The following is a 24144-nucleotide window of genomic DNA, read 5'->3' on the forward strand; positions in this document are numbered from 1 at the left end:
TAGGCCAGTGCCTCTTAATAAGGAACAGAGCAGGTAGCTGGAGAAGGCAGAGCTGAGGTTGGCAATGCAGCAGAACTTGAAGTTAAAGCTAGAAGAGCCCAAGTCTAAGAGAATTCTCCAAAACTTGCCAGATATCTGGAGGGATGCTGGGCTCTCTACCCAATGTGTGATGGACAGGTGATCCAACTAACATTTATTCATGTTATTTTTTAAATCAATAAGCTTTATTTTTAAAGCAGCCTTAGGTTCACAGCAAAATTAAGCCAAGAGTACAGAGTCCCCAGATTCCCACTGCACAACCCTCCCCCACACCACACACACACAACCTCCCTTATGATGGACACCCTACTCCAGTGGTACATCTATCACTGGTATACACACTGGTATATCTACCACAATTCATGAACCTACATTACACATCAGTGTCACCCAAAGTCCACGGTTTACATTAGAGTTCATTCTTGGTGTTGTACATTCTGTAGGTTTTCACAAAGGTATAATGACACATATCTACCACTGCAATATTTAATGTTAAATTTTAAAGGACACAATAATACCAGTTGAATGACTCAGTCATATCCCATTGCCTGACGTCCAGGTACCACATTCCGCATCGTCCTTTAAGCAGCCAGACAAGGTAAGTCTTATCAGCTCTCCTGCCTCCAAGAGGAAGCCGAGGCTCAGGGAAGTAAACAGACTTGTTGGAGCTCAGACAGCACGTGAGGGGCGGAGCTGGATACACTGCCTGACTCCAACGTGCCCACTCTTGACCTGATTTTGTGCTACCTCCTAGAGCGTCTGTACTCGTGGAAATAGGACCAGGTGAGATATTTTGTTTTGTTTCACTGAGGTACTAATAAGCAAGGCTAATATTCTGGCTGGAGCTTCACTTGCTTAGTACCTCAATAAGGAAGCACTTTAATATTACATTTTGTCAATGACTTATATTCTGTAGACACAATGAAAATAAAAGCATAAGTGTTTTCTTGCTTCTCAGCAGTGTTTCTCTAAAAGAAAGAACTGGAAGAAGCTGAAATAATTTCTCAACTTGATGCGTTGATTTTTTTAATGTGAGGTTTTGCTTTACCATGGAATTATCATTTTGTGGCAAATACATTCCTTCCCATCTATACGAACAAAGGACATCTTCACTCAAGGACAACAATTCCCTTCAAAAAGGTTTCAGAATTTCATTTGAATTTTATCTTTTTAGATAAGTAATAGTTTCACATGGTAATCTAGATATATTTTAATAAACAGAAGTATATCCAAGCTGTAAGTCGCTGAATGAAGCCTTGATAGAACAACCTCAAAAACTTAACATCTGTGAATAGTCTGGAGATCTAGGTTCTAAGCTGGGCTCTGGCATTAACAACTAAAAGCCCTTGGTTACTCTTATGCGCTCTGAAACAGTTTTCTCATCTGTATATAAGGTGGCTGGATGAGATTATTCCTAAGGCCGCTTTTTAGTTCTCGATTCTATGAGAGTCTTATAGGACAAAGCTTTTAAATTCAGTTACCAATGTTAAGACTATAGAAACTGGCCTCCCTAGCTTTTCACAATTAAACTAAACTATGATAAAAGCATGTTGTTATTCATTTAAAAATTCTTGTATTTATTATAAAATATTTTTGATATATCATTAGAAGAATCTGAATTTTTAAAATCTTATATTTGAATATTAGGGTATTAGATAGCCTAATTATCCCTTTCATTTTCAAAAGTTATATTGCAAAGACTAGGCTACAAAGCTTTTACAGATACTTTTTAAAAATAAATTATTAAAAGTAAACCATTATAGTTACCAGATTAAAATACACAATTATTTATTGTAAAAAACAAACCACAGGTTTTTTTCATTTCCCCCATTTTATTAAAGGAGAAACAGAGAAAGAGAGAGATGAACAGACAGACTGAGGGAAGGAAGGAGGGGAGAGGGAATGCAACATTTAGGTAAAAAGAGAGACTTTTACTATGGCTTAGAAATTCTCATTAAATAAACCAAAGAAAAATATGGAAAAGATACTAGAAACAAGCCTGGTAAGTCATTTCTGTGTGACGGCACAACTAAAAAAAATCTGCATATCTTACAAGTTTCTGTGTTAAAGATTTGTTTTGCATTTATTTTCTTTTTTTTAAACAATAAAAATTTATTGACTATCTACTAACCTTACATTACAAGGCATTATGTCATAAGTAGGGTTTGTATATGGAGAAAAATACAATCGTAATAAATTGTTTTGCATTTTTATCTTGCATTTAAAGTCTACAAAAACGCCCATGAGGTCAAGGATTTTAAAATGTTAAAAGCAGTTTTTTGTAAAAATCTTCACAAACAGCTTTGAAAATATTCACCAAGCACTTCTGTATAACTCAGAAGTCAGAAAGTAAACAGCTTCACAAAGCTTAAACTATAACTCTGAAATGGTTATGTATTATTAATTTTAAGACACTATTTTTGAAATACTTCTGAAAACAACTGTTTCACTGTCCGTATTATAACCCTTAGAGTACTACTGAATCACAATCTATTCAAAACCGAAAGAGACTGCAGACGAGTTCCTGTGACTTGCCTAGGTCTTTTGTTTCTGTGTTCTTTCCACAACACCATGAATGGAATTCAGAAATCAGCAAAACAAAATAAATTAACAAAGTATTTTTATCACCAAATCTAGTAGGAAATTATTCATTACTGATGGAAGTACAGTCATGGGAATTTACTGAGTTGGCAAAAATAAAGGCTGCCAAGTTAGTGGTTTATCTTATTGCATGAGCCATTAAAGAACGAAAATTCAACGTGAAAGAATATGAACGTCCCTTCTTCATGAGACTTTAACTCACTGTAGTAGCCCTTTAAAAACCCCTTCTTCCTCTTCTCAAAATAATGAAGCAGTAAGAATTATTTTCTAAATGGAATACTGGAATACTACGGGGAAAAAAATGGAAACTTGGGGCTTCCCTGGTGGCGCAGTGGTTGAGAGTCTGCCTGCCGATGCAGGGGACACGGTTCGTGCCCCGGTCCGGGAAGATCTCACATGCGGCGGAGCGGCTAGGCCCATGAGCCATGGCTGCTGAGCCTGCGTGTCCAGAGCCTGTGCTCCGCAAAGGGAGAGGACACAACAGTGAGGGGCCTGCATACCGCAAAAAAAAAAAAAAAAAAAAATAGGAAACTTGGTTTATATAAAAGTTATCTTGGTCCACATCAACTTGACTATTTCTTCGAATCCTTGTGTGAATAAGAAACATTATTATCAAACTTCACGAATAACCAATTCAAACTTTGTAGATGATAAATCTAAACCCATGAGTATACACTAACATACTTTGATGAAACACACACAGCTTGACAAGGACTATGTAACACACGAAATGCTAAACATCTTCTATGTTTCAGGTATCATATTGAGCTCTCTAAATTAAGAAAAATCCCTCAGAAAATGTTCATATTTCTTTTTTAAAAAAGAGAAGTTCCCATTTTACACAGGAGCATTTTATAATAAAATACTGACCAAATTGTTTCAGGATTCAAAATTATTTTTATTTTGTTACAATCCGTCCCCCCCCCAAAAAAAAACAGAGTTGAGTTAGAAAAGCTTTTTCTTGTTGGCACCTTAAAAAGCAAGGAAAAACTGACAGTGAACATAAGAATCAACTATCCAACTCTCTTCACCAATGATTTTTCATGAAAGCTTTACAAAGGAAGAGGCTCAACAAAAGGTACACCTGTATAAGACAGTAAGGGTCCAGACTTTCAACCCAATTAGCTCAGGGTCTGTGTCCGTTTTGAAAAGCCCGTAAGCTTTATGAAAAACAAAACCAGGCCAAGATGGCAAAGTAGGAAGACCCTGACCTCACCTCCAAAGGGCGCAAGAAACTGCAACTACATACAGAGAAACTATTGATGAGAAAACCGGAAGCCTACAGAGAAGATCTTCTGTAACCAAAAACATAAAGAAGGAACCACACAAGACAGGTAGGAGGAGTGCAGATGTGGTGCAGTTAAGACCCACAAAATGGGGTCCCCAGGTGGGCGACTCACAAACAGGAGGGTAATCACAACTTCAGAGGTTCTCCCCAAGGAGAGTGTGGTCCAAGCCCCAGGTCGGGCTCCCAGACTGGCGGTGCTACACCAGGAAGACGCCATAGCCCCCAGGTCGTTTGGCTTTATGATCATGGGGGTTACTTTTGGGAGTGCCAGAGGGCTGTGGGAAATAGACTCCACTCTCAAAGGGCGCACACAGCATCTCACAAGAACCCTGGATCAGACCTGCCTGCTGATCTTGGAGAAACTCCCAGAGAGAGAGGAGGCAGCTGGAGCTCACCCTGGGACCACAGACCCTGGGGCCATAGACCCTGGGGCCACAGACATGGGCGGCAGCCACGTTGGGGAGCTCGTTCTGTCAGGAGGACACTGGTGCTGCTGGCAAGGGCCATTTTGGAACCCGTCCTCTAGCTCATTAGTGTGGACCTGGCACCGCCCACCAGCCTATGGGCACCAGTACGGTGTGGCCTCAGGCCAAGCAACTAGCTGAGCAGGGACACAATCCCGCCCAGCAGCAGGCCTGCTGCCTTAATACCCCCTGACCCCCCAGCCATCCCAGGACCCAGCCCTGTTCACCAGAGTCCAGGACCCAGCCTGACCCACCAGTGGACGGGCACCAGCCCTGGGACCCCGTGGGCCCCAACTCCAGCCACTAGGGAGAGGACACAAGCTCCAGGACCACCAGCCTGCCATGTCAGGACCCAGCCTGCCATGTCAGGACCCAGCCCACCCACTAGCAGGCCAGCACCAGCCCCAGAACCCCCTGGGCGCCAGCCCTGCCCACTGCAGGCCAACACCAACTTTGGAATACCCTGGACCCTGCAGCTAGCCATGTCAGTAACTGGTCCCACCCACTGCTGAGGGGACATCAGCTCAAGGACCCCCCAGGACCCTGCAGAAGACACTCAGGAACCTGGCTCTGCCCACCAGTGAGCTGGCACTAGCCCCAGCACCTCCTGGGCCTTGTTCGTGCCCAGCAGCAGGGCACCACCAGCTCTGAGACAACTTGGACCCCTCAGCCTCAATCCTCACCTTTCCTGCTCCTCCTCCTCCCTTGAGAGGGGCTTCAGGGTTCCCGCCTGGATTGAGAAAAGGACAGGCACGTCCATCGCAGAAACCCGTGAACAGTCCAACTACACGAAGGGATTAAAAACCATCCCTCAGGGCAAGGAGCCACCTTCACCTTTAAGAGCAGGCGTCCACACATAGCCGCCTCAGTCAGGATGCCCGTGGTGCTGAGGCCACAGGTCCTCCGTGTACCAGGGCGCCTAGCTGTGTGCTCTGCAGCCTCGTCTACAGGTGTCACAGGTGCCATGTGCTCCGCAGTGTCATCTAACACGTAAATGACACATGGGACACCTTACTGTGTTTGTAAATACAAATCTACACCAGTTTCAGGCTCCTTAGTATTCCACTGTATGGATGTATAATTAAAGTGGCACTGAGATGGCTTCCAATTTTTTCCTATTGGACCATGACAATGGACACTTGACTGCAAAAGATTTTTGCACATTTACCCAATTATTTCCTTTCATTACATTCAAAGAGGGATCGCTGGCCAAAGGATGTACATTTAAGAGCCTAACGTGAAAACCAAACTGGCCTGCAGTGCTATCAGCACATCTCCCACAAGCAACAGTGGGTGTCAGAACCTCTTTAATCTGCAGTGATCTGACAGGCAAAACAAAATAAATGGTTTCAACTTGCACTGTGTGTAAATTCCATTTTCATCACCTTTGCATCTTTTTATTAGGCTTAATTTCCTTAACTGTAAGATCTCTAATGGGAATGTTCACCCTGTGTCCACTGTCCCCACTGTCCAAATCTTCCCAGTTATCACTGTCTTTTCACATTGGTTACGGTGCTCTTGGGCCTCGGGAAATTTTGAGTCTTTTAACATCAAACCCATTGACCTTTTCTTCGCCACTCTAGAGTCACGCATTCAAAGTCATGTTCCTGGTACTTTAATGCTGGTTTAATCTTTATGATTATTTACCTCCTCTGGAATCTATTTTGGAATTTACCTCCTTTGGAATCTATTTTGGAGTACTGAGAATAGCTGGTCGACCACAATACCATCTCACTGAATAACCCACTATTTTCTCCACTGATCTGAAATGCCACTTTTATCTCTGACAAAAATTCTCATTTTGAGTCTGTTTCTGGACCCTCTGTATTTCACCCCACTGATTTATTTTGCACCTATGGCGTAACTCAATTTTATATTATAATCAATTATCTGATAGGACAATTAATCTTTTTTTTTTTTTTTTTTTTTTTGCGGTACACGGGCCTCTCACCGCCGCGGCCTCTCCCGTTGCGGAGCGCAGGCTCCGGACGCACAGGCTCAGCTGCCATGGCTCATGGGCCCAGCTGCTCCGCGGCATGTGGGATCTTCCCGGACCGGGGCACGAACCCGTGTCCCCTGCATCAGCAGGCGGACTCTCAACCACTGTGCTGCCACCAGGGAAGCCCAGGACAATTAATCTTTAACAAGTTCTCTTAGCCATCTCTCAGAGATATTGGTCCAGATGAACTCTAAAATACTTTATTTGATTCTAAAACTAATCCTACTAGAATTCTGATGGGAATTATCACCACCCTGACATACTCTATACTTTTTTGTCTATCTCTACTGACTAGAGTATAAATTCCAGTAGGGAAGCGGTTTTTTCTGTCCACACACTGCTGTACACCCAGAATTTAGAACAGTATGTCATACAACTGATGCTTAACACATATTTGTTAAATGAACGAATGTATAAATTACACAGAATTTCTGGATAATTTCAGGACATTTAAAATAGCTACAACATTGAATCTTCCCACTTACTCATTTTTTATGACTGTCAATAAACTATTCAGCTCTGTTCACAGGGAGAGTTCATGTAATTTATCTGAAACCAACTTATTGAGCCTCTCTCAACTGAAATAATTCCCCAAAAGACCTTCTATGTTTTCTCTGCAGAAAATTTCATCACCTTCAAATACTTTAACAGCCTTGGCTCTTACTCTTCAATATTTGTGTCACTTATTTCAGTTGCCTTATTGCATTTGCTGTAACATCCCAACCAGTGCGAACTGTGGTATTCGCAAGCACAGGTGTGACCGTAGCAGGCAAGCCTCTAGAGCAACGCTTCTCCACCTGTTTGCCTTCCTACCCCAGGAGAAGCATTTCTATTTAGGTCTTTTTCTCAGTCACTCCCAAGAAGTTTCAATATCATAATGTAAAACCTGTATTAGGTACTGTATGTCTATCTGCACTTAATACATAAAGGTTAAGACTTGTTTCTGTCCCCTCAAGAGCTAATTTTCAGTTATTGCTCCTGTTGAGAATACATGCTCTAGCATTTCACCACTAAGATGTCTGCTATTGATATTATGTAGTTATCTTACAGAAAATATCTTTATTCTTATTTACTGGAAGTCTATTTTTTAAATCAGAAATGAAGTTTTAATTTTATCAAATATTTTTCAGCATCTTTCAAGATAATTTTTTTTACTTATTAATACAGTGAATTGAAATAATTTTCCTATTAATGAATTAGTGGGCATTCTAGGAATAAACACTACTTGGTTCCATTTTACTAGTCCTTTAGGTATTCCTGGATTTGATTTGCTAATACTTTATTTAGGAGTTCTACGTCTTTAATCTTATTTACAATTAGAAATTATCTTCTCTTTTACTCCATTGCCTGTTTGCTGTAGTAGCAGGAAGCACTCAGCAGTTTACAAATATTATTAAGCATTTACTGTATCCAGAGTGCTATTGCTACCTTACAGAAAGAATCTGAAGTTTTCGATACTTGTCATCTTATAAATAGTACAGGAATATTTTTCCTTGTAGGTTTCCTATTACTGGCCTATAAAACTATCTCATTCTAGTACCACGCTGGGCATGATTATTTGGGAATTTGCTTAATGATTATGGGTATGTATTTTATAAATCTTCAGACAATTTTATTATATTTTTCAGAAAGTCAGGTATTTTGCTCTGATTTTCAAGTTTAATATACTATTTTCTTCCACAGCTATCATTTTATTACTTTTTTCATTGTCTTGAGTATCTGTAAATATCTTTTTCATGGTTAGACTGGTCAATATTTTGTTTTAATGACCTTTTATAATAACAGTCCTTGATGTAAGCTATAAATTCTACCTTCTTTTTCAGGAGCACTGTTACTAATTCATTACTGACAGCTTCAACATTTATTAATTCCTCTTCCTTGCATTTTATTTTGCTTTTCTTTTTCTATCTGTCTGGACTGAACACTTAGTTCATTTGTTCTAATCCAATATAATTCTTACTCTTGGTACCCCGCAAGGGTAAGGCTTTTTTCCTCTAGCTTACTTCAAGATTTCCTCTTTTTGATTTTCTGCAGTTTGAATATAATACGATTAGAGGCAGATTTTCTAGTACTGATCCTACTTGATATTCTCCGAGCTTCCTGCATCTGCCGTTTGTTGTCTAGTATTAACATTGGAAAATTCTCAGTCATTACTGCTTCACATCATTTGCACAGAGAGGGGGCAAATGGAGACTCACCCACCCTGTCCCCCAGAGTCCCCCCTGACACCCCATGATCATCCCCCCACCCTGTCCTCCACCTTCCCCCTAAACTGTACACTGAATAAGAAAAAAGAAAAAAGAAATTTTATAGAGAAAATAAAGAGAAAAAAATCACAAAAAGGAAAGAAGCCACCTGTGGTCCAAGTCCCTCTCACCAAGCGTCAGCTCCCTAGGTAAAAGATCCAAGACCCTCACACAGGAGCCTGGAGCTTCCTAACGGTGGTTCCTTAAGCAAGAAATGAGCCAATAGTGGCTGGAGATAATCCGCAGTGATTTTCTCACTTTTTGGTCACAAGAACGCTTTACTTTTTTTAAAAAAAAAGAGAGGGGGCGGCTTCCCTGGTGGCGCAGTGGTTGAGAGTCCACCTGCCGATGCAGGGGACACAGGTTTGTGCCCCGGTCCGGGAAGATCCCACATGCCGCGGAGCGGCTGGGCCCGTGAGCCATGGCCGCTGAGCCTGTGCGTCCGGAGCCTGTGCTCCGCAACGGGAGAGGCCACAACAGTGAGAGGCCCGCGTTACGCAAAAAAAAAAAAAAGAAAAAGAAAAAGGAGAGGGGGGACCCCAAAGGGCTTTTTGTTTATATAAGTGACAGCAATTAATAGTTACTTTATTAGAAATTAAAACCTACAGGATGCTTCAGTGGCTTTTTTATTTCTAGTGTGAAAAGCTGCAGTAATTTTTGCCTTTAAGAAGCTCATAATGTCTACACTTAAAACCATTCAACTCCTTTTTCTTCAAGCTCTAAATGATTGGTCTCAAAGTGATGCCACGGCTTAACTGGCAGGATGATCCTCTAAAAAAATGTTCTGAAAAGTATGCAAGACCAAGAGAACACTTAAACAAATTGGTTAAAAATAATGACACGTGGGGGCATATATATACACACATATATATATTAAGCTAACTATTTGCCATTTTAGAATACTTACTGCCAGGAACTTTTTCTATAAATTTAAAATCATTTTTATATATACATTTGTATATGTATACATATTATGCATATTTATATAAGTTATGTATAAATATGTACATATAACACACACATACACACACAAATACATATGTAACACAATATATAAAGCTTCCATGGGACAGTTTCCTGACCAGATGTTTAGAAGAGCTACAGCCTGCATATCAAGTGACATTTCCTGGACAAGACCCTATTGTGAAGAGAGAGGAAAACCTACCAACTGACACAAGCCTAGCACAGAAAGCTTCTAGTAAACAGGTAAGCCTGGTTCTGACCTTGGAGGCCTACAATCTGGGCCACACTGGGGGGCTGCCATCCTCCAGCAGCGACGCCAGGCCAACACCACTGTCCCTCCTGCCCCCAGAGCCAAGGACAGCCTGCAGGTCCAGATGCAGGGAAACAGGTCGACCACCTCAGCCAGCTGTGCTTGAAGAGTATCAGCTTCCTCAAAAACACCCTCAAGGCCTAGAAAGGGCCCCCAAACCTGGCAAGAAATGACAGACTCTTGTTTCCTGCGATGGATCCAATGGAAATTCAAGCTCTGGGCTAGTAATTTATATGAGCATTTTCAATTTTTGCCAATAAAAAAATATAATTTCTTTCTTTAAAAAATTAATAATTATGGGCTTCCCTGGTGGCGCAGTGGTTGAAAGTCCGCCTGCTGACGAAGGGGACACGAGTTCATGCCCCGGTCCGGGAAGATCCCACATGCCGCGGAGCGGCTGGGCCCGTGAGCCATGACCACTGAGCCTGCGCGTCCAGAGCCTGTGCTCCGCAACAGGAGAGGCCACAACAGTAAGAGGCCCACATACTGCAAAAAAAAAAAAAAAAAAAAAAAAAAAAAACTAATTATATAATCTATATATTTACAACTGTGTTACTATATAATTTTTATATATATTATGATTTTAGAATGTATAGAAAAAGTTTAGTTTTCTAAAATGCTAAGTAGTTTTATTAATAATGGTAAGATTATCAGAGATTAAACAGCTTGTCCAAAGTCACAGCTAGTGAGTGGCAGAGTTGGGATTCAAAACCAGTCCTCAGAGCCATGTTATTCTGATTCTCCATGTGGTTTTTCTTTTCTTTTTTTTTTTACTTTTTATTATGGAAATTTTAAACACACATAAAAGAAGAGAGACCAGCATAATGAACCTCCATGTTCCCATTTTGTCTCTTTTTCAACTACATCTCCTCCTCAACACACTTTTATGTTGTTTTTGAGGGAGTATTTTAAAGCAAATCCCAGATATCATACCATGTCATCCATAAATATTTCAGTTTGTGTCTCTATAAAGGACTTTGTACTCAGCCCAAGTCCAACTGTTCTATATTGTCTCAAAAATTATTTGTGACAGGGCCTTCCCTGGTGGTGCAGTAGATGAGACTCTGTACTCCCAATGCAGGGGGCCCGGGTTCAATCCCTGGTCAGGAAACTAGATCCCACATGCATGCCACAACTAAGAGTGCACATGCCACAGCTAAGGAGCCCGTGTGCCACAACTAAGGAGCCCACGAGCCGCAATTAAAGAGCCCACCTGCCGCAACTAAGGAGCCCACATGCTGCAACTAAGGAGCCCGCCTGCCACAACTAAGACCTGGTGCAACCATATAAAAATAAATAAATATTTTAAAAAATTATTTGTTACAGTGGATGTGGTAGAATGGGGATCCAACCAATGCTCCTAAGAAAGGGAAGGAGGGAGGGAAAAAAACCAAAACCAATGCTACCTTTGTACATCTATTTGATGAATATGGACAAAGGCTGAGGACAGATTCCAGAGGTTAACATTCTTGGGAGAGGGTAGAGGGTCAGAGAAATCATGCTTTTAATACATTTTTACATGCCTTCCCTGTGGCAGTGAGCACATATGTAAACTTCTGAGGTGCAGTCAGCCTTGGGCGGTGCAGAAAGGCCAATTCCGGAGCACAGTACAGAGCAGCCCTCATGGACAGGGACCCAGGCAGTCTACCGCTTCCTTAGGAACAGTGACCACAGGATGTTTCCTCTTGGTAGTTCTGGACCTGCTCACTACTCCTGCAAATCCATTTGCATAGGAAAGGGATAACAATAGCATCCCCTACATTAAAAAAAAAAAAAAAAGGAGAAAAAAAGAATTATTGTACCAAGGTCCCTGATAAAGAACAGTCCTCAATGGGTTTGGTTAGGACTGCATTGTATTCTTTTCTGTACTCCCAGCACCCAGCCCAGGGCCAGAACAACGTGGACACTTGGCAGATGGTGGCTGGGAAAAGAGACCAGGGAACACGTGGGCTCACTGGTGCTCTCTTCTTCTGGCTCTTCAAGGACAGCAGCAAACCTCAGGCCATGTGAGATTCCAGCTATAAGACACCACCAAGAGGTGGCCTTTGAGAGGGATGTCGACCTGATTTGTCCCACTGCAGGACAGATGCCATTCCTTGATTCTGTGCTGTATCCCATTGTTTTTTTTGGTTTTTTTGCGGTACGCAGGCCCCTCACTGTTGTGGCCTCTCCCGTTGCGGAGCACAGGCTCCGGACGCGCAGGCTCAGCGGCCATGGCTCACGGGCCCAGCCGCTCCGCGGCATGTGGGATCTTCCCGGACCAGGGCACGAACCCATGTCCCCTGCATCGGCAGGTGGACTCTCAACCACTGCGCCACCAGGGAAGCCGTCCCATTGTTTTTTTAAACCAATAAATCTGTGCCACAATAGCAATCACCAAAAACTACTATAGAAACTGAGTCCTCTAACTGTATCCTGAAAGTTTACTCCATCACCCTATGACAGCTCCTCTGGCCACCCAGCCCAGAGGCGCTCACTTTACAGGCAGGTTATAGTTCACACCACAGGAAGGAATCAGAGGTGAATCCAAATTAACTACCAAGACCCGCTCAGAACAACTCCTCTTCTTGGGCTGCCTCTGGGAGGGGTGGTCTCCAATTGTAATGCCCAAGAGGTGAAAAGTTTCCTATTCTATTACCACTTCCACAAAGAATTACCTGAAGATCAGAAATCTAATGTGTACGGTCAGATCTTTAATACTGAGTCCCCTTTTCCCCAAAAGTACTTAAAATGTTTAAACCAAAATGAGTTTTACCCCTCATAAATCTCTGATTAGAAAAATATTTATTTTTCACCATATTTTATTTCTACAAAAACCAAGCCAAAACTGATTTAAGTCTGATTTTTCAGTTTAAAAACTCCACACATAAAAAAAGGAGCAGTACTGAGAATATAAAAAGAATTCCAAAAAAACCCCACAAAAGATTCCAACTCTTCAGGTCTAAATAATGTAAAGTCCAAACAAAGACAGTAATTTTTCCCTTAGACTTAACGACGAATTTGTCTCCAACAGAGAAGCATTTGGAGATGCTATTTTTAAAAACGCTGCCACGGTATTGTGGCTCTACAGATGCTTTCCTCTGCCCTGCAAAGGACTCGCTGCTCTTGAGGGCAGTTTCCACTCCAGTGGCCCCTTTTCCTGCTTCCCTGCTCAGGGCTCATTCCTGGAGGACTCAGCCCAGTAAATTCGAAGCAAGAAATGGAGGGACTCAGTCCAATCAGGATTTATCCACTGAGAGTTCAAACAACCGGTTAGCAATGACACTGTGCAACTCAGGACCCTGCAGGGCTGCTGCGGCAGAGGGCTGGGTGACAGGCAGTACACAAGTAGCACTTCTATCAAAGATAAGCCTAGAACATTTCACAGCTCCTGTTAAATATTTGTTTCCAAAACATAAGTTCAATTTTATTTTTAATGATTACTTGACTGTAGCATCTATTTATCAGTGTTCTCTCTCTACATAATTTTCATTTGCTACGTAAAAGACATAATGAAATTACTAACACTACACACATTTTGCCATAATCAACACACAAGGTTGCATATTTTATGATTCCATTTATATGAAAATTCAAACAAGTAAACCCCGAGAGACAGTAAGTAGATTAGCGGTGGCTAGAGGAGGGGAACGGGAAAGGACTGATAGTGGAGTGATGAAAATGTTAAAGAATTCGATTGTGGTGATGTGTACACGATTTTGTGACTATACTAATTTTGCTTCAGAATTCCTAGGAGCATTAGATTATCATTATCACCACAAACACAGAACCTCCCAAAAATGGACACAACAGGAAATACAGGATGGCAGTTTTTTTTTTTCTTTTAAAGCATTTGACACTACTAAGTTCTAAAATCTTCTGATACAAGATCAAATGAGATTAAGGAAGGCCAAGGCCAGGACTGAAAGGGAGCAAGGGAGAGGAGGAAGGCTTTACCCTCCCAGCTCATTTACTGAAACCCAGGGTTAAAATCAGCGGGAAAAGCAGTGGAACAACAATAAGCCACCTACATTAGCCCCTGTGGAAAGCGTCAGCGGCCTAGCCTTTCCAGTCCTGAACAGGCATCAGCAACACCAACTCCATTTCAGCAAGACTGTTGGGAAGACAGGGAGAGGAAGAAGTAAACAATGGAAAATCCCAATGACATCAACAGTCCACATGTGCTCACTTAAGTCACAAGATATTTAACCATCTCTATGAGAATGTTCAGGAATGAGAGAGGAATAAAATCAAGAAACTAAGCTAATTATAATGAAAGAATTAGGAAAAAAAGGGGCTTCCCTGGTGGTGCAGTGGTTGAGAGTCCACCTGCCGATGCAGGGGACACCAGTTCGTGCCGTGGTCCGGGAAGATCCCACATGCCGCGGAGCGGCTGGGCCCGTGAGCCATGGCCGCTGAGCCTGCGCGTCCGGAGCCTGTGCTCCGCAACGGGAGAGGCCACAACAGTGAGAGGCCCGCGTACAGCAAAAAAAAAAAAAAAAGAATTAGGAAAAAAGATATTATCCTAAATATGTATTATTGCATGAAAACAAAGTTTCATTTGTCTCATTTTTAAAAAATTAACTGAGTAAATTTAAAGATCCAATTGGCTTTATTCAGCAATTCATGAATTGGGCAACACCCCATCTAGCAAATAGAAAGGCGGTCCTCCTCTGAGCTGTACCCAGTGTAAGACTTCTGCAGGCAGAAGGGGCTGGATAAAGAAGTTACCAGCATAGAGCTGTTTCAGGCAAGGTCACCTTCCTCCGGGGAACAGCAGGGATTACCTCACTGTCCTGACCAGGCAATTTCAGACTGACTGGTTAAGACTATCTTCCTGAGAAAGCCTGAAACTGCAATTAAATTAGGTATTAAAGTCTCAGTTCGGTGACATGGGTTTTAGCACAAGTGCTTCCATTTGGGGCCTGTTGTCTCTTTTTTTAATAGTCTTGACTTGTCAAATCTTTACCATGAAATAAGCCAATATGACTGCTGACAATATAATAACTACAGTAAACAGGCATGCCAAAATCAATGTAGATTTTCACAAAAGGTCAAGGAATCAACTGTCAGCTTAAATTGGTTACTTTTATTAAAATTGTTATACATGACAGAATGTCACTTAACTCCCAGATTCCTTTACATAAGCAGAGCTGGATTAATTTGACCCAAATTTTGTATAATAGCTTTCCCGATTTCTAAAAATGCATCAACTTTGTCACTTATCTTGAAATTTCTGCTTTACTTCCCTAGCTCTATCTCAAAAGAAACTTCTCCAAGGCCACATATCTTGGCACAGCGAAAGCAAAATCACCCCAGCACTCAGCAGTGCCATGAGCCTCGGGGATCAAACAGGGAGACAGCGCAGGCGGAGGCTGCAGCCCAGCTGGGAGGGATCGAAGCTGCTCGTGCTTAGGAGAAACTCTGGGCACAATCCCCGCATCCGAAAGAAAGTAAAGTAAACAGTCGTGCTCTCTCCCATCCACCCTGTTAGCAGCCTCTTGGCTGAGGGAGACCACACACTCGGACCACACAGCGCCGGCTCAACTCGCACGCAACGTCCAACAGCTGTCACTCGGGGCCCAGAGCGGAGGGGGAAGCGGGGAGGGAAGGAGAGGGGAGGGGAGAGGAGAGAGATGGGAGGGGGGGAGCGGGGGGGGGGGGGGGGGAGGAGGGGATGGAGAGCCAGAAAGGGAGAGTCAGGACAGCGAAGAGTGGCTTCCCTGAGAAAACAAGCCAGTCCCGGCCTTGTGTGGCCTTGACCTGTACTCCCCCAACCAATTTAGTAGCTGATGAAGGATTAACAAAGCATCCATTTAACATCAATTAACCTCCTATCCATCACAGGTCAAAAGAGAAAATTACCATTATAAAAGCATTTCATTAAAATAAAGACAAACGTATTTTCTTATAGTCTATAATATATACTTAAATAATGCATTTTCTTTTAGATTTATATTACGTTGGTTTTAACCCGCCTGCCTCTTTTCCTCTAATGAAGCGCACAGCATGAATATCAAGTGTTTCTGCAACAGAGGTCAGAAAATTTTAATTTTATAATTTTCTCATATTTCACTGTGGCACAATCTTTAATTTTCCAAAAGACTTATTGATACAAAAAAGACACAGTAAATTATTTTTTACATAATTTCAGGCTAAATGTACATAGAAAAAAATAACAAGTAGCAGCATTTGGGGGGAAAAAACAGAAAACGTAACCACCAAAGTAGCTTTAAAAGGATTAAACCAAAATTTTTTACTATTTAGTAAGGAAGAATTTTGATTGGAATAGCAGACAAGAAATCTGAACAAAACGAGTGATCAGGTGTTCTTTCACTGTCAGGTACCCAGAGGCCCAGCTCAGCTAAAGGGATTAGGCCAGGAGTTGGAAAAACAGAAGTTCTGACTCACTGAAGACTTGGAGAACCTTCAGCAAATAGGCCAAGGAAAGCCTCCTGATGCTGAAGCACTATTTTCTGAGGTCAGGCCGTAGAAAAGTGAGTTTCCCCCCAAACCACCAAATCATAGTAATAATAAACTCCCAAACTCCCCCCGCCGCCACCCCACCCCCCCCCCCCCCCCCCCGCCTCCACCCCCATGCTACTCAAATGAGCATCACCAGGGAGCAAATCAGGAAGGGGGACTCTCAGCAGCCCAGTCCGACCCACTAATACACATCTAAGCCAGTCTGTGCACAGGAGTGTCTGAGAAGCACTCGGTAGACCTATCCTGCCCAGAGCCGCCCTGGATCCAAAGGACCCCCAGAAAAATCTGGTCGCAGAGCTGCCTAATGAGTCTGAAAAATAAAATCATACTCAACTAGACTCTTGGGCCACCCACCAACAGACCCAAACTGCAGAATTCACATCTTCCTGGTGCCACTGCAACCTATCCTAGGATAGACCTGCCCCCCACGGCAAGGCACGGCAGGGGCAGCTGGCCCCAGAGGGATCTCCCAGAGACCTGGGGAAAAGTCTCTGAGAATGGTGATTTACCTCCTTCTGTCCTCTGTAAACTCTACTGTTCCTGAACAAGGTCAAGTTCTATCACACTGCCACACCCTCCACCATCTCAAGCTCAGGGCGGGACAAGTCTCAGACACAAGGTCCTGAACTCCTGTCCAGTGTCCTAAGTTAATCATCTCCCTCCTGCTCCGTCTCAAAATCATGGTTAACAAAAACAGAGTCATGCACAAATCTGAAAGAATCCGTGGGGTACCAAATGTACTAAGAAGGCTCCTGAGGTCTCAGAAGGGATGTCAGCAAAAGAGCTGGACAGACAAGAGATAAAGCATCCTTGCTTTCCCAGCTCTCTCCTTATACCTCTTTCCCTTATTACTCCCATAAAGAAAGTATAACTGAGGTATACTGGGTTTTTTAATGAATGTATAAGTTTCAACTCATTTGGGGAGAAAAAATCCAATGATTTAAAAAATATAACTGATAGGGCTTCCCTGCTGGCGCAGTGGTTGAGAGTCCACCTGCCGATGCAGGGGACACGGGTTCGTGCCCCGGTCCAGGAAGATCCCATATGCCGCGGAGTGGCTGGGACCGTGAGCCATGGCCACTGAGCCTGTGCGTCCGGAGCCTGTGCTCCACAACGGGAGAGGCCACAGCAGTGGGAGGCCCGCGTGCCAATAATAATAATAATAATAATAATGTTTGGAGGTACGGTATTAAAGGGAGAGAAGGTACACAAGGCGACTAGCAGGGAATGCTGGAAGCCAGACAGTCCACAGGGAAAGCCTGACAATTCCACTCTCCAGAGCTCCCACACGCCTCATCTGTCACATAAATACTTGATTACCCAGCTACTCCCTTAAAACAAGCACTGGATTCCATCTTAATTAGAAGAGTTTATTAAAACGCTCCTTTACTTCCCAGAAACTATAAACTCTCTGCCTCAGCAGGCTAAGTCTCCTCCTAGGGGACAATTACCTTCACTACATTTCAAAGCGAAAAGCTGTGGTCCCAAAGGTGACTGGTCCTCTAACTCATGCCACTGGACACTGATGACATATCAAAAATGAAACAGAGGGCTTCCCTGGTGGCGCAGTGGTTGGGAGTTTGCCTGCCGGTGCAGGGGACGCAGGTTCGTGCCCCGGTCCGGGGGGGTCCCGCATGCCGCGGAGCGGCTGGGCCCGTGAGCCGCAGCCACTGGGCCTGCGCGTCCGGGGCCTGTGCTCCGCGATGGGAGAGGCCACGGCAGTGAGAGGCCCGCGTACCGCAAAAAAAAAAAAAAAAAAAAAATGAAACAGAACAGTGCAAATCCATCCCCTCTACCACCACCCTTCAAAAAAGAAACGTAAGAGCAAAAACCTCCAAGAAGATACACTACTTATTGGAAGGAAGAAGGAGAGTGCTTCATGTCAAAGCACGGCATTATTCGTTCATCAAGTCTATTGCCAGCTGTCCCCATGTCCCTACCACTTCCTCTTTACTAGATCCACATGGGGTGGACACAACATAACTTCTTGATATTTTAGGAAATGTAATTTTTTAGGGAAAAAAATGTCCAGGTTCCCCTGGAAAGACAGGTCACCTGGACAATACTGAAAAGGTCATTATCAAATAAAACAGATTTCTATTTGTTTAGTGGACCCAGAAGATTTGAGATATATATAGAGACTAGTTACCCAGCACCTCAAAAGATGACAGTGTCAGATTCCCATCCCTAAGAAAAACAAAGAGGGGACTTCCCTGGCGATCCAGTGGTTAAGACTTCGCCTTCCAATGTAGGGGGTGCGGGTTCTATCCCTGGTGGGGGAGCTAAGATCCCACATGCCTCGCGCCAAAACAAAATACAAAAACAGGAGCAATATCTGTAACAAATTCGATAAAGACTTTAAAAATGGTCCACATCAAAAAAATCTTCAATAAAAAAGAAAGAGAAAAACAAAAAAGATGCAGATAAAACCGGGATCTGAAACGAGGGAGTACCCTCAGATTGTTCAGTCAAAACAAGTATCTAGTAAGCATTGGTTGGGTCTCTGGCACTACACTAGGGAAATGACAGGAACAAGACCTAGTGACAAGGGGGTCCCAGGTGACCTTGGCCTTCAGCAGAGTGGTGGGCACCTAACCAGACAGCAGTGGGGTGACTGATGCAGCCTATAAACAACTATTTAAGAAATCTGGCTGGAAGGGAAGGAGAGAGAGAAGCTTTAACAGGTGAATGTGAAATCAAAGGAGGATGCTACCTTTTTATTGTTGTTTTTCTATTTTGCTTTGCTGCTGTCTGTCTAAGCACGTTTAAAGGCTGACTGGAAGGAGCCTTTAGCAAGAGAGGAACACTGAGTGCAGTGCTCCCAAAGGCAGGAGTGCAGGGGTACAGGGATCCATCCTGGGGTAAAGGCAACCACTTTCAATGTAACTGGGAGGAGGAAAGGTTCTGGAAGAGAGCCCAGGGTTCTCCTCTGAGGGCTCTCATAGTTCTCAGGTGGCAAGATTATCGGCTTTGTAGAGACTGATTATGTGTAAGGATGAGAGGTTTGAGAAGAGTAGAAAATGCTTAAAATAGATTCTGCAGAGAAGCAGCAAGTGGCTAACAAAGAAAACTCTAAAAAACTCTTTGATGGCCACTTGCAAGTGGTGACCACAGATTTATAGGGGTACAAATCTAGGCGCTATGATTTTCCCCTTCTGGTCTCAGAACCTCAGTTCAAGCATTTAAAAAAGGCAAAGAGTTGAGATGGTCCAGGACTGATAATCTGTCGGCCAGATGCCACAGAAAGATGAGGGAGGACACAACTGAGCATCCTGGTAGAAGGGTGACGGAATATCGGGTAAAGGAGCAGAGGGAGGTAACTGAGTGAGGGTCAGAAAGACAAGAGACTGCCAGCAAAGAGTGGGTGGTCTGAGCTCCGGATTTCAGAGGTGAACCAGTCTCAGGTTGGGGCACCTCTGTCCTGCTCCCCCAGCCCCCAGCACCACACCTCTGGCAGCAGCCACCCCTCCGCCGAGGCTCCAGCTGGGGCAGCTCTGCTTTCTCCTTTGTCCCCTCCAGCTGTTTAGTTGCCCTTGGGGCCTCACTATCCCGTTTGTTCCCTCACTCTGCCCACACCTCTGCAAGTAGTTTCTTTATTTAAATCTCATTATTTGAACCATCTGGCATGAATTCTGATTCCTGACACCCTGACTTACCCAGATATGTCAATCACATGGGGCTTTCATTAAAATTAAACTAAAACCAAATACTCCTTGCTTTTTACCTTGTTTTGTCTTTCAGTAAAATTATAATACAACAAAAGTTAAAATCATCCACCCCGCACTTTACAAGCGGATATGGCCGTAAAAAATGCACCAAAGCTTACAGATGAAACTAAAGGTCGACCCTGTCAAAAGTGGCACAGCTAGCAAGCAGCAGAGGCAGAGCTCAGTCAGCGCTGCACAAGGACTTCTGAAAGCGAACTGGTGCCAGACAGCACCTCAGGTCGTGGCGAGGATCCTCCTTGCGCAGCTTACATTCTAACTCAGATCCAGGCTTCCTAAGTCCCAGTGTCCACTGCTCTTTCCATACTGGCACCGAGACTGACTGTAAGTGGGAACTAGCAAGTAGAAGGAATTACTCAAACCCAAACCGAAAATTAAGCAAACTGTATAGTCCACCCCAGTCTTAACTGCTACCAACAGTATTAAAGGATGTTAATGAAGCTTTTGAGCAAACCTAATACAATCTTCCAGGAAAAAAAAGCCTCGTAAGTCAGTTCCAAACTCCTCTGCCTGAAGTTCAAGGAACTCCATAATCCAAAATGCACTCACTTCCCAGCCTATGGGCCTCTGTCTCTCATAAGCCACCCAGACGTTCACATGCCTTCTCTCGGAAGGGCCACGTCATCCCCCATCAAGGTCTGATCTCCATGAAGCCTTCCCAATTGCTCCAACCCCAAAAGATCCTTCCCCCCTCTGAATTCCTGCTGTACTTACACTGAATACTGCAGCTTCGTTCTTGGCTGTTTTTTAATGGAGAGGGCAAAAATATCCCCTTTCTGAATACAGACTAATTTTATTTCTAACATGTGTCAGGCATATGCTAAAATTGGGATACAAAAATGACTAAGGCTAATCCCTGTCTGGCAAGAGCTTAGTCTGTTGACAGACGTGTAAATACCAACAATAGCTACAACCCCTAAGATACCACAGGACAGGACAAGCGCTAAGTGGTTATAGGATTCACTGAGTTGGAAAATTTCAAAGCAGGAAGAACTCTGAGATAATCTAGTTTTATATATCCTCAGGTACAAGGAAACTGAAGCCCAAAAAGGCTGCTAAGTAGCTCAGCCCATGCTACAAAGCAGGTGGTGGTAGCACACGGACCAGTAAATGGTGCTTCGACTCCATAATTTTCAAACTGAGGTCTAAGGATACCTACAGGTGTGTCCACAGAGATGCATCATTTCTCTACAATTGCTGTAAGCTTGTGTTTGTAACAACAATTCTTTCCAATCGGCATAAACATGCACAGAATCATGTGAGTGTAACAAACACTTCCACCTTGCGGTCTCACCAGGCACTCCCGGGGATCCAGGAACACCTTCCCCAGCGTCTGAGAACAATCAAGGCCCTAGCATACTGCTCAGCAGAGTGACGGGCATTACTTCCCACCCCAGTCAATTTACAATCCTCTCTACCCAACAGGGGCCTAAAACCCACACACTCGGAAAACATGTAAGCTCTACTCTGTGGCAGGCGCTGAACTAGGAACCCTGGCGAGATGACAGGAGTAAGGTGGAGAACGGGTGAACAGTAATGGAGAGGCTAACTGTACAACCAGCATTTCCTACATGGCCTCAGGTTGCCGGGCCCAGCACTGAACTGGCCGAAGTCCTTTATTAAAAGGCTGCCTGTGCAAAAATTTTAAGTACTAGTTCCCCTTCCCATTAGAGTCACACAGCACGGGCTCTCCAATATTTGTGGGATGAATGAAAATTCGACTTAGCATGCTGGTAAACCGTCTTTTAGAGAGGTAACTTTCAACACGATATTCAGCTCGGGAAATTAAATGCCTGACAAGAAGAAAAAATCATTTTCTGAAACTTCCAAGAATTGTTCCAAGTTGCGCTGGGGGGCCCTCTGTTTAAAACTACTAGACTTCTACTGAACCAGACAGAAGAGAGCATCTAAGTACCAAGCACGCATCGCCCTCTTTCCATCACCCTCTGTGGATCCACCACGTTGGACACACAGGCTCCCTGGGAAGCTTCCGGCTGTCAGTTCCTGTCGTTACACCAAGCCTGCCCAGAATGTAAGCAGAGCATCGTCAGGCATTCGAGGAGCGGTGCGCACACCCTCAGCGAGAAGGAGCTTTTCAATCCACCGCATCCAGGCGACTTACTTAAGCGGTCTAAAACACTTTGTTAAAGCTTTCCTTGCAAGTTTACTCAGATTCATTTAAAAAAAGAAAAAAGGTGAAAAGAAAGGCACACGTTTCTCAGACTCGCTAGTAGGAGCGGTCGCCTATTTCCCCTCCGAGAGAAGCGCCTGCGCGCGGTTTCCCGCCCGCCTGAGCACGCCCCGGCTTCACTGGGGCAGCACCGGCGTCCGGGCGCGGCCGCAACGGCAGCCCGCGCTGAGACTGACGGCTAGGCGCGCCGCCACGATGAGCTCCGTCTAGCCGTCCGTCAAGTGGGGATAACGCAATCGATCCGGAGGCAAGGCGACGGGCGCCTAGTAAACGCTCGGCGCAGCTCTCCAGTGACGCGTCCGAAGAGAACAAGCAACACCGGCGTCTTGACTTCGCTCCCCGCCAGTGAACCCCGCAACCCTACGCTGGGACAGGTAAGCAGGCGCTCCAGGGAGCAGTTGAGGCCAACGGCCAACCGCCCCCGAGGCTCGGCGCTCCGAAGGCGCACGCCGGGGCGGGGCTCCGAGTCCCCAGCAGGGGCCCCGGACGGCGGGGAGGGGGCGGGGCTCCGGGACCCGCGCAGGGCCCCTCCGCACGGTCGCGGCTGCAGGGCGGCGCGGGGCTGACGGCGGCCCCGGCCGGCCTCAGCCAAGGCCTCACCCCCCCCACACCTACCTGCAGGCCCGCACGGACAGGGCCCCGCGCTCGACCAAGGGCTCCCTGGCCGCTGCCGCCCCGCCGCCAACGCCCTCACTTCCGCCACCGGAGCGCCGAGGGCGTCGATCCGCCGCGCAGTCGAGCGTCGAGCGCCCAACGGCCGAGCCCCAGGGGCGGGGTGGGGGCGGGAGTTGGGAGACGGATGGGAGCGGAGTACCCGTCCGCGACCCCGGTTCCTCAGGAGCCTCAGGCTGAACCTCCGCGTCTGGGCGGCAGGCGACGCGCAGGCCGGAATGCCATGGTGCTCGCGGCCGGGACCCCTGCGCGTGGACAGTGCTCGGGTTCGGTGGGCGGGCGCTGCCGGGAGCCGGCCTCCGACATAGAAAGGCGGCCCACCCGGGCCCGGCCAGGAGGAACCGGCTGCCTGACAGGGAGCGGCCGCCGCGGGCCGGCCGGAAGTGACGCGCAGCCCCGAGCGCTGCGGGACGGAAGAGAACGCGCTCTTCCGGCCACTCGGTTTAGTGCGGAGGGAGTCGCGCGTTGTGTGTACCAGGGATGAAGGCTGGCTGCGCCTCTGCTTCCCCGCCCCTCCTCTCCGCTCGCCTGTGCGGGTTACTCCAGCCGACGGGCCGGCCTGTTTGCTCCGGGGCCTGGGAGTGTGTATCCGTGGTGGCGGCTATGGAGCTGCGCGCTGCGTCCGCCCTTCCGGACGCGGAGGCCGAGGTCCAGCCGGGGAACGGGGCCTTCCCTCCCGGAGGCCAGGCAGCCACTGGGTGGCAAGCGGATTTTCTCAGACCCAGATGCAGATCCGGGTTCGGGTTAGTCTTCCCTGCCTGCAGGGCTCTGGCAGTCATCACTGTGCAGTTGCTCACTGTGTCCGATATATCATCAGGGGGGCTTCCCGTGATATCACCTGGGACAGGGACCCGTTTGAGAGTGAAAGAGGTATGACAGAGGGGCCAGTACCGCAAGATGCACTGGGTCTGCCCTACTTCACACACCCAGAAGGTGCCACCCTGGTAGAACATTAGAACGGCCTCAGGGGCACAACTGTAGCTCTGGCCGGGAATAACCTTTTCGCGGGGGTGGGATGCTGTGCTATGGGATGCAAGGTGTATTGTGAACCTCGTACCAGCGTACGGTGCTGCGTCCCCAGTAGAGCCCTGGCTCCTGCGGCAGGGAAGGATGCTCTGCCAGGGGACACAAGGTTCCACTCAATCTAAGGACCTCTCCTCCCCTGGGCTCCTCGTACAGGC

At 45.5% G+C, this 24144-nt stretch overlaps 1 protein-coding gene across 4 annotated transcripts in view; it reads right to left on the reverse strand.

The window, feature by feature from the left end:
- The window catches only part of EXOC2 (exocyst complex component 2), a 155960-nt gene extending 132819 nt beyond the window's left edge, over positions 1-23141 (reverse strand). For 3 of the 4 annotated variants that reach the window (XM_029244250.1, XM_029244252.1, XM_029244253.1), the window contains exon 1: positions 22907-23141. The gene's annotated coding sequence lies outside the window, so the exon portion shown is untranslated. Of the gene's footprint in view, positions 1-13920; positions 14195-22906 lie in introns of those variants that run through there. The other variant, XM_029244251.1, reaches the window with a different exon arrangement.
- Between the last annotated feature and the right edge of the window lie 1003 nt (positions 23142-24144).

This window comes from Monodon monoceros, unplaced genomic scaffold (genome assembly GCF_005190385.1).
Source record: "Monodon monoceros isolate NGI ecotype Baffin Bay Population unplaced genomic scaffold, NGI_Narwhal_1 Super_Scaffold_3, whole genome shotgun sequence".
NCBI lineage: Eukaryota > Metazoa > Chordata > Mammalia > Artiodactyla > Monodontidae > Monodon > Monodon monoceros.